This window comes from Mya arenaria, chromosome 3 (genome assembly GCF_026914265.1).
Source record: "Mya arenaria isolate MELC-2E11 chromosome 3, ASM2691426v1".
Classification (NCBI taxonomy): Eukaryota; Metazoa; Mollusca; class Bivalvia; order Myida; family Myidae; genus Mya; species Mya arenaria.
This window is the reverse complement of record NC_069124.1, coordinates 69,060,058-69,072,152: the sequence shown is the minus strand read 5'-3', so window position 1 is coordinate 69,072,152 and position 12,095 is coordinate 69,060,058. Positions and strand designations below refer to the sequence as shown.

The 12,095-nt window shown below is 34.1% G+C and overlaps 1 pseudogene; it reads right to left on the bottom strand.

Moving 5' to 3' along the window:
* Positions 1–7,951: 7,951 nt before the first annotated feature.
* On the bottom strand, positions 7,952–9,202 carry LOC128226233 (uncharacterized; annotated as a pseudogene).
* Between the last annotated feature and the right edge of the window lie 2,893 nt (positions 9,203–12,095).

Sequence of the window (12,095 nt, the reverse complement as noted above, 5' to 3'; positions counted from 1 at the left end):
CAACTTGACAGTTTTAAGAGATAAGAAAAAAATACAAAAATATTTTGAGTGAAAAATGCCGGTCTGGGTTTTCTTGATCAGACAGAACAGGGCATTTAATTGGAAATTTCTTTTTCATTTAAAAGTTAATCTTTAAAAGAAACTTGTTCTTTACACATTGCATTTCACCTTTGTATGTGACAAGAACATCAATTCAATGCAATGTGTCTTTGAATGTCTAATATGTGAATCAAGTGCTCATAATTTCTCTAAAAAGACTTTTGTTTGAAAGTGACATATTTCATTATAAGACTTCCCTTAAAATGAGTCTGATTTCTATATAAAGTCTTCCCTTAAAATGAGTCTGATTTCTCTATAAAGTCTTCCCTTAAAATGAGACCGATTTCTCTATAAAGACTTCTCTTTAAATGAGACAGATTTATCTATAAAGACTTTTGTTTAAATTCTCTGTCTGTTGGAATGAGACAGATTTCTCTATTGAATAAGACTCATAACCAATGTCTGTAGGACACAACAAGTAGATGATTATATATTGACTTTATAGAGAGCAGCAAGTAAATAATTTAATAGGCACTGTATAGGCATAAAATAGTCCTTATCCAGGAGCAGCACATAGATAGTGACTCCATCTATGAAACAGCAGGTAGATGATAAAATAGTCCCTATCAAGGAAACAGCAGGTAGAGGATTTAGTTCCTCATTTCTGTGAAACAGCAGGTAGATGATTAAATAGCCCCTATCTAAGATACAGCAGGTTAATAATAAAATAGTCTCTATCTAGGAAATCGTAGGTAAATGATCTAGTAATTCCTTTCTAGAAAACAGCAGATAGCGGATTTAGTTACTCCTTTCTAGGAAACAGCAGGTAGAGGATTTAGTAACTCCTTTCTAGGAAACAGCAGGTTGAGGATAAAATAGTCCCTATATAGGAAACAGCAGGTAGAGGATTTAGTAACTCCTTTCTAGGAAACAGCAGGTAGAGGATTTAGTTACTCCTTTCTAGGAAACAGCAGGTTGAGGATAAAATAGTCCCTTTATAGGAAACAGCAGGTAGAGGATTTAGTTACTCCTTTCTAGGAAACAGCAGATAGCGGATAAAATAGTCCCTATATAGGAAACAGCAGGTAGAGGATTTAGTAACTCCTTTCTAGGAAACAGCAGGTTGAGGATAAAATAGTCCCTATATAGGAAACAGCAGGTAGAGGATTTAGTTACTCCTTTCTAGGAAACAGCAGGTAGCGGATAAAATAGTCCCTATATAGGAAACAGCAGGTAGAGGATTTAGTAACTCCTTTCTAGGAAACAGCAGGTAGAGGATTTAGTTACTCCTTTCTAGGAAACAGCAGGTAGAGGATTTAATAACTCCTTTCTAGGAAACAGCAGGTTGAGGATAAAATAGTCCCTATATAGGAAACAGCAGGTAGAGGATTTAGTTACTCCTTTCTAGGAAACAGCAGGTAGCGGATAAAATAGTCCCTATATAGGAAACAGCAGGTAGAGGATTTAGTAACTCCTTTCTAGGAAACAGCAGGTAGAGGATTTAGTTACTCCTTTCTATGAAACAGCAGGTTGAGGATAAAATAGTCCCTTTATAGGAAACAGCAGGTAGAGGATTTAGTTACTCCTTTCTAGGAAACAGCAGATAGCGGATAAAATAGTCCCTATATAGGAAACAGCAGGTAGAGGATTTAGTAACTCCTTTCTAGGAAACAGCAGGTAGAGGATATAATAGTCCCTATATAGTAAACAGCAGGTAGAGGATTTAGTAACTCCTTTCTAGGAAACAGCAGGTAGAGGATTTAGTTACTCCTTTCTAGGAAACAGCAGGTAGAGGATTAAATAGTCCCTATATAGGAAACAGCAGGTAGAGGATTTAGTTACTCCTTTCTAGGAAACAGCAGGTTGAGGATAAAATAGTCCCTATATAGGAAACAGCAGGTAGAGGATTTAGTTACTCCTTTCTAGGAAACAGCAGGTAGAGGATTAAATAGTCCCTAAATAGGAAACAGCAGGTAGAGGATTTAGTAACTCCTTTCTATGAAACAGCAGGTTGAGGATAAAATAGTCCCTATATAGGAAACAGCAGGTAGATGATTTAGTTACTCCTTTCTAGGAAACAGCAGGTAGAGGATAAAATAGTCCCTATAAAGGAAACAGCAGGTAGAGGATTTAGTAACTCCTTTCTAGGAAACAGCAGGTAGAGGATAAAATAGTCCCTATAAAGGAAACAGCAGGTAGAGGATTTAGTAACTCCTTTCTAGGAAACAGCAGGTAGAGGATATAATAGTCCCTATATAAGAAACAACAGGTAGAAGATCTAGTTACTCCTTTCTAGGAAACAGAAGGTAGATGATAAAATAGTCCCTATATAGGAAACAGAAAGGAAACAGCAGGTAGGTGATAAAATAGATCCTTTCTAGGAAACAGCAGATAGATGATAAAGTAGTCCTTATCTAGGAAACAGCAGATAGATGTTTTAATTGACCCTTTCACTTGTTTGTAGAGTTCCACATTGACTCATCCTGTAGTTTCAACTGGAGAGACAGCATAGTGCCATTTGGATTCCGAACACATGCACACAGTCTTGGAAGGTGCACATTACAGTCTTTACATACACACAGTCGAGGTGGGGGAAAATTACTGTATTAACATGCAAACAGTCTGGGTAGAGGCACATTATAGTATTTGCATGCACACAGTCTGGGTAGGTGCAGATTATAGTATTTACATGCACACAGTCTGGGTAAGTTCACATTACAGTATTTACATGCACACAGTCTGGGTTGGTGCACATTACAGTACTTACATGGACACAGTCTGGGTAGGGGCATATTACCTTATTTACATACACAGTCTGGGAAGGGGCGCATTCCAGTATTTCCATACACACAGTCTGGGTAGGGGCGCATTACAGTATTTACATGCGCACAATCTATGTGGGGGCACATTACAGTTTTTGCATGCACACAGTCTTGGTAGGTGCACTTTACAGTATTAGCCGTAGGCTGAGGGTGAGCTATTAGGATCGATAAATGTCCGTCGTCCGTCGTCGGTCCACACTCAGTTCGTTAACACTCTAATGGTCACATTTTTGCATCAATTGTCATTAAGGTAACATTTTCAGCCGAAATATCCTGGAAATTTTGGCAGAAATGTTGTTTCGTTGATTTCTAGCTCAAGTTCGAATATGGGTCATCTGGGGTTTACAACTAGGTCACAGAGCCCAAATATGGAAAAACCTTGTTAACACTCTTGAGGTAACATTTTCAGCCCATATATCCTGGAAATTTGTCAAAAAGGTTGTTTCGATGATTTTTAGCTTAAGTTCGAATATGGGTCATGTGGGTCATGCTGTATTCTCGTTTCCATCGGGATTGATTTAATGAGGGTTTGGTATCTAATGTAATCGGAGCTTTGTACGCCGTATAAATATTCAATTTGTTTAAAATTGTAAAATGTATTGGTTCTATAATCAGAAATGTGCTCAAAGTACATTATGCCTTTATCATACCATTTTTTTTTTTATAGAATATAGTGTTTCCCATATTACGAACATTTTTCTTATTCCATATAACTGTTTTGGCAATTTTTATTTTATTTGAGTCGTATATTTGTTTTATTTTGTTCCATGATTGGAGAACGACATTCAAAAATGAGCCGTTTTTTGACACGTAATTAAAAAAACACTTTTCCATTTCACTTTCAAATATAAGATTATTTCCATACATTTTAAGATTTTTGTGAAAAAATATTTTTCATTGACCTTTTTAGTGTCATCCAGGTATCATTTAACCCAAACAACTTTTAAAGAGTCAAGGAAAGCTGCAATATTTGTAAGTTTAAGTCCACCCTTTTCATAGTTTTGATATTAAATACTTTTTTTAGGCTTACCATCCCACAGGAATTTGAAAATGGCTCTTATAATTTTTTCAACAATTTGTTTGCATGGATTCGATAAAACTGTAAATGGGTATATTAATTTTGGTAGAGCATACGTTTTCACAACTGTTACTGAACCCATTAACGTTAATATTCTATGTTCCCACTGTTTCAGTGTTTTATGAAACTCACCCAGCTTTTTGTTGGTATTTTTGTCAATTGTTAGTTGTTTATTGTTGTAGAAGGTAATACCTAATGCTCTTGCACATTCTGATGTCCATATAAATGGTTTAGATTTGCAATATTGTATTGCTGTTGTTTTTAGCGTACCCACTCTCAGAATTATGGATTTATTTGTGTTCAGGTTTAGACCTGAACATTTTGAAAAATGTTCTGAACCATCATTAAAATAAGTTGCATCATCAGCAAAAAGTGATTGTTTAATTTACACGTTATCTACATTTATTCCCTTGATATCAGGTCTTTGCTTGATATAGCTTGACAGTATTTGTAGACAAAGGATAAATAAAATTGAAGAAAGTGGACAGCCTTGTCGTACTCCTTTTTCAATTGTGAATGCTTCCGACAAATGATCATTATTTACAATTATACTTTGTATATCTCTATAGAATAGTTGAGTCCATTGTACGATATCGGTGCTAAAGTTAAGCGTTTTTAGACTGTCGAATATAAAAGAGTGATCAATACTATCAAAAGCTTTTTGAAAGTCAGCAAAGAATAAAAGCCCAGGCATATTATTTTTTTCAAGGTATTGCATGACCTCAATAATAAGTGGAACATTTTTGCCAATGTATCTACCCTTGATAAAACCCGTTTGCTCAGGGTCAATAATTTTGGCAAAAGTTGTTTTATTTTATTTGATATTGCTTTCGTCGCAAGTTTGTAATCAATGTTAAGTAAACTGATTGGTCTCCAATTTGATAGGTTTTCTAAATCTGTGTCAGGTTTTGGAATTAGGGATTTTTTTCCCTGTTTTTGGAGCGGTGTCAAATGACCTTTATGAAAAAAAAATTAAGGAGTTAATTGAAGCAATCTTAATGTCGTTCCAAAACATTTTATAAAATTCCGTAGTAAGACCATCTGAGCCGGGACTTTTATTATTGTTCATGTCTTTTAAAACATTTCCGCATTCATGTAGTGGAAGTAAACCTTCACATGAGTTGCTATCAATTTCAGGGAGCTTATTATTGACATTATTAAGAAAAAAGTTCCTCATGTCATCTTCTAGGTCTAGGACTTTTACTATAAAGTTTCTTGTAATATTCTACTTCTTTTTGTAGTGTATTTTTAACCGCTACCACCATTTCACTGTCTACTTTTAGTTTGTATACAGTTTTCTCCACTGCGTGTTTTTTTCTCAAGACTTGCAAAATATTTGGATTTTTTACATTATTTTTAACATGCAGTGCTTTCGATCTTAAAATATTTCCATTTATATGCCTAGTTCGGATTTCATCAAGAAAATGTTACTTTTGTACTAATGCTTGCGTAAGGTTATCAATATTGTCAGGGATGTTATTATTTAGTTGTGATTTTTCCTCCTCTGTCTTTAGTATATTTTGTTTATGTGAAGCATATTTTATTGTTTAGTTTCTAATCGAACCTTTTATTTTTTCCCATAATGTGTTTGGATTTGCATCTTTATTAAAACCTATTGTTCTTGGATACATTATTTTATGCGACTGATATGCTGTGTCCGGAAGGAGAGAGTTGATTAATTTAAAATACCCGGACCTCTTTCCGCCTTTAAATTATCTATCGTAAATAGTATTAAAGAATGATCGGTTTTAAATCCTGGTTTTATAGTACTACTTTTTACGTAATTTAATAGATTATCTGATATTAAAAAGTAATCTAATCGACAATGTATGTGAGGTTTATTATTCGAGTGCCAAGTTTATTGCATTTTTGACGGATGTAGCAGTCGCCATATATCGACTAATTGGCAAGTGTTAATTAAACTATTATTTTAATCTCCAATAATACAATTTTCCACCGATTATAAACGTGTTTTCATCATTTGCTAGCAGAAACTCATGTTAGGCTTTGAATATTTCCGGTTCATCTTTGTTAGGCCCATAAACAGTTAGTAAAGTGAATTCATCTTCATTCAGTTTAATATCTAGTGAAATAAGTCTGCCTTCTTTAATTTCAGTATATTGTTGAATTTCTAAATTAGCGTTTGGATTTATAAGAATTGACATTGAAATGGAAACATATGAATAAAGAAAGAAACAATTCTTATAAATTCATAATTTCACCCCATTGGTTTCCCGAATAAATGGACTTGAGGTTTAGAAAAATAGTTCAGACATTTTAAGATGGTAATTGAATTATTCAGATGCTAATTGAAAGACGTTATCTACATAAATTTGAGAATGACTATATTTATTGTGGCCATACTAATTGATTCTATTTTAGTGTCAGGCCTTTCTTTCAATATATATATATATATATCAGACAGAAAAACAAAAAGTCGAGATAAAACAAACAATATTATTCATAATTTATCCTCTTTCATACAAATCCAAAGCGCTTCCAAAGGAAAGAAATCCAGCAAAGTTAATCTACAAAAACCTTGCATGAAACACTTTGTCTTTTACTCAACAAAACGTCAACACACGAGTATACATCTTTATTAGGAGTATTTGCGGATTCGGAGTTGTCTAACAGCAGTCATGATGAGTTGTATGTTTATGAGAAAACGATGGAAACAACAGGGGCTGGTTGCCCTTTACTTTTTTGTCAGATGAGTGTGAATTAAGATCAGCGTATGGTGCCTCGTGGATGTTATTAGACTTCATTAACTCATTACAGTGCATTTTCTAACATATTATTCATCTCTAAGCTATGCTGATGTCAGGAACATGTGTCTGCAAAAATATCGGATAATCATCCATCAGCATTTTCAAAACGCATTAATAAGTATTCCTCAGTGTTCCTCATTTCCCTAATAACGGTCTCAAATATACATTTTTTACTGGCAACAGTTGTTATAGCATTATGAAATTATATCGTGTGCCATCCTTAATGCCTATTAGATTCATCCACAAATGATATCACTATGCCATATCTGACCATTCTATATGGTAACATTTGTTATATGTACATGACTCTCAGAAACATGCAGTTGAAACAATTTCAAGACAATCATTATTGCAGAGATATAGAGGATATTTGTTTATTTCAGCGTAAGGTCGTATTTTATTTCACGAGTGTCATAGAAAAACATATTTTGACGAGTGGCGAATGTGGCCACGAGTGAATATATGGTTTTTCTATGATCACGAGTGAAATTAAATACGATCTTACGCTGAAATAAACAAATTTTCTGTTTCTTTTATGCTTATTTTCGGAGTTTTATTAGTTTTTTAATTTATTTCTTAATTACCCCTTTTTATCAAAAGAGTGATATTTACGACACTTCCCGTGGAACGCCCCTCATGCAAATTGAGTGACCTCATTTTTCATTTCCGGTTCGCCGAAAGAATAGTTATCCAAGTCATTTTGCTGTAGTTCAGAAATTACTGATGTTTCAGTGCAAACTTAATAAAAAATAATTCATTAATAAACTTTTATTAATGCATATGTTTCAAAATATTAACAATAAACAAATACAATTAAAGAGCACATGAATATAAACCGAATTACACGCTTCGGCGTTTAGTGAATGGCATATTTCAAGTCGAGTGAGTGTCAGTTAAACAAATGGGGATTTACAAATAAAACGACAGATGTTAAACTTTAAAAACTAGTTCAATCGCTCTCGCTATCAGATACAGGGGCGGATCTAGGAATCAACGTTAGAGGGGGCGTAACTTAGGGGCACAACCTTTTGACATGCACCCCTCCCTCTGAACCGAAAGTGTATGGCATAAACTGTTTGCATATGGATATGGGGTTAAGCAATCAAGAAAAATTAACAATTTGTAGTTGGAAATGATGCATTATAGGCGTATTTTATTATTTTTTATCTCCTAAAATGACATAAAAAGTAAACTTTGACGATTTTAGAGGGGGCGCGCGCCGGAAGCGCCCCCCTCTAAATCCGCTAGTGAGATATCAGCCGGATTCTCTTGAAGACAGGTCTTCTCTCCCCCTGACTAGAACATGGAGAAGGAATTTGTGGATTTCTGTTCACCACATGCTGCTTTTGCGAGAGAGTGTTTTGTTCTTGATTCTTAAAATTGAAAGTGACATTTCCCATGAAATTGGTGTTTACAAAGAAACCACATGTTCGTTGCAGCATCGGATGCAGGCAAGTTTCTTCTGGATGCATTGGTTGGTCCACCATTGGAATTGGCATTTGACGAAATATCCGAGATCTCCATCGACTGGTTTGTGTTCAATTCACTGTAATTATTAAGGCTGTTTATATTCTTATGGCCTGAAATTTGTACGATTTGGTTTGGAGGTACACCTTCGTCGTTGAGCTTCTGGACCATTCGTTTTCTGGCACTGCAAAAGAACATCAACAGATAACAAAATACATCTGAATCTGACTAAGATGAAATGAAAAGGTGTTTGAGCATTTGTTTTGTTGTTTGAAATATATCTATCCAAACGAGAGCAAATGTTTGACACGAGCAGCAGCAATGGAAAACAACTATGGAAAATATGCTGGAAAAAACTTCAGGGTGAGATATTTTTTATTGAATAAATTGTTAGATATGTACCTGTAGGGTGTAATTCTCGCTTCGTCAATGCCGGCATCTGCTTTCATTTCGTTCATGATGTTATACAGTGTGTTAACATCCATTGCAGATCTCTTATACCATCCACCCTGACGTGAAGTACAAATGCTGAGAAAAAACGGGCTGTTTTCCTGAAGCATTTTAGCTGGGCGCCTGTCTGTGTATGTTCTGTATAGATGAACAGGATCTCTTGCAGGGTCTCCCAGCACAGAATAAGCTCTTGGTTGGGTTTGTCTTTTTTTGGAGCAAAAGTTATTTGTTTAGAAATAATAATTATTGATACAATTTTTATATTTAAATCAAATTCTCAATAGCATTTTGTTACACAAAAATATAATTTATTTCTTAGCTTTGATATGACTGGCACTGTTATGTAAATACCTTATGTCGCGTGCATTTGCCCCAGTACGGGTGTTTGTTTGTCTGTCTGTGGACAGCTGCAAGAACTCGCGTCCAGAGCCTTCATCGAGACCAACAGAAACACCACCCCACTTAAGATTATGGATCTCAGTGCCAGTGCGCATCCCGAAGAAAGTGACACATATGAACCACATGGAGTGAATTAATGACTTGGCAGTGAAATCTCCAAAAGTTTTTGCCTCATACATTTTTTCAATGTGCTGATCTGTCAGGGATTCTGCGGCCTTTGGTTTGTTTCCAAGCCCTTGCTTTTTCAGTGATTTCTGTTTGCTTTTTAGCACATTTCGACATTTTGCAAACTCTATGTCGTTTTCGATGCATACTTTTGATTGTTATACCTTCAAGTGTCTGTCTATAGAACTGACAAAGCTTCTCAAACTTGTCGGTTCATATTCTTCCCCATTTTTTTTTGTTACAGGTAGCAAAAAAATGCAGATCAAGTCATTTAGTTGATCAGGTGGAATAAATTGAATGTTGCAGTGTTCTCCCTTGTGAGGAAGAAATTGGCGGAAAACTTTAAGATCACTTTCTGTTTTTTTACTGTATTTTTGTTTACGTTTTCTTCGAGAAAATGATCTACATTCACAGTTCTGAATTCTCTTACACTCACTGACATTTGGGAATGTTCTTCTGCCATGGATCTGTCAGCTTTATTTTGAAGGAATTCTGTTGTTTCTCTAGCTGTGTGTTCATCAACTGGTTCAATTTCAAAATCACTATTTAAAAATGCACCGCATCAATAATGTTCCCAAACAAGAGATCTAAGTCATTTTCGTTAATTTCATCCATTTTTACCTTTTTTCTGTGTTAATAATGAATAAATCACAAATTATTATTTGCTTTTACTTTTTGTCTGTTGCAGACGCAACTTAATGTACATGTATATTGGCAAGGGAGGTAATTCAGTTTTACTGAAAACCAAGGGATGTAACTACAATTGATGAAAAAAGCAGTCCCAAAAGTTTATATTCTTTGCAGGCAATGCAGTGAAAATATCAAATTGATATTTTCACTGTTGTTATTTCACTGTTAAAACTCCATATTTCATCGAAAAGCACGAAAGAAAAAGGTATAGAAACACGAATCGATGTCAATCTACAAAAAACAGTAGTATTTACAGTTGGAAGAAAACTATGCTAATAAATCGCGATACGTTGTTTTTATGCAAACAGTTTTGAAAGGAGGAACTCTAAAATCACTATTATGTTATTTTCACGATTTTGGTGTTTTTTCAGACAATTTTCGAGAAAAAGTTTTGATATAATTTCTCATTTTGACGATTTTATGACAGCAAAATTAAACTATAATTTAAATGAACCCTTCCAAGCAAGGCTTAGGCCACAACAAATTATTTGTTCTACGGATTTTGCAAAAAAAGTAGGAGCGAGCGAGCGAAAAAAAATACTTTTTTTTAATTTAAGGCAAATTAGAGGCGAGCGCAAAGCGAAAATTGAAACGAAAGTATATTTCTTAGCACATTTATCATACAATTATGTCAAGAAATGCTTTTTAATTGCAAGAGAGGTTCTCTATTATAAATGGAAACGTTTGGATTGTATCATATGAAAATCTGTCTCAATATTTAACAAATGGCAGTAAGATCAAGTGCCTTACTATTAACTTTCATTGCATCAGCAATTTAAACGTTGATATATTGTAAATACAGCATACAAAGAATTGAGAAAATTAAAACAGTCATTTTATTTATAAAATATTTTATTTTCTGATTTTACTGATGTTATTATAAAACCTATGTGTAAAAACAGATTGTTTCTAAAACCTTTACAAGTCCTACTTTTGTATCTGTTTATAAAACTTATGAGTATGTGAATACTGAGAAATGCATTTTAAAATTTAAAAAATAAATCACGAAAACATGCTCAATGGTTGTAAGTCGTGTGTTCGTGTATTTGAATAGAAGTTTTGCACTCAAAATCTGATTTAGTTATTATTTAGCACTAAATTTTGAGTACAAAACAATGAATTACTTGAAACACACAGAAATAATTATTTCCTTTGTCGCTATGAAAATGCTGTTGTTTACTGAAGACTATAATCCATTTAATTTAATAATATTTTATGGCATAGTTATAAACATTATTACAATTGTCAAAATATTTACATACATGTTTATAGAAAAGTTTGAAATAAATGTTATCAAAGTTGTATGCAAAAGGGTCGGGCCACAAGTTATCAACAACATTAGTTACGGCCCTCCCCTTATAGTTTCGTTAGAGTTAACAAGATGATTGGTATGTAAAGTAGTATATGCTAAAAAGAGCATAATGCATAATATGCTAAAAGTATATAATGTATTTAATTTGTGAATTTGCGTGTATAAGTAATATTCGTTATATTATTAGAAAAAAGAGAAGAAAAACAACATTGTATCAAACAAGAAAATGAAGAATTGATATAGAAGAAGAAAAAGAAACTGACGAGAGAAAAAAAGGACAGAGAAAAAACATATAAAGGAGACAAAAGCACACACCCCAACCACAACCCTCACATAGCGTTACATCAAATGTTACAGCGCTTATGCTTCCACATGGCTATTTACTATTTCGTATACTCGCTTAGGTAGTTTGCTGGTGAAATCTTCCTGTATGTTTAATATAGGCTTGGACTTGTTGAAAGAGTTTACTATTATCGTCATCAGTTAAACTGTCTATACCATTCAGGAGTTTATCAGGACTTAAAGGGTGATAGGGTCTAGTTTTTGTAAATAAAGTTAATCTCGCATTTTCATATAAAGGACATCTGAAGAAATAATGTTCAGCATCTTCATAACTATTGCCACATTCGCAAAATGGATCGTCACGTAGAAAGTTGTTAAAAAGATCTGCATGAAGATTGCTACATTTGTTTCTTATTCGAGTGTGTTGAATTTGCATTAATCTCTCACCATGATAGTAGTAGTTTGGGACTGTTGGGGGTTTGTACATCTTTTTAAGCTGATATTTAAAAGCTGCTAGTGTGTCAGACATTTTTATTTCTGGGTTAAGATCATTCCATAATTTCGCTGAGGATGGTATCGTGGAATTAGAATACATTTCAGTTCTTCTTGCCAGTGTTTCAAGG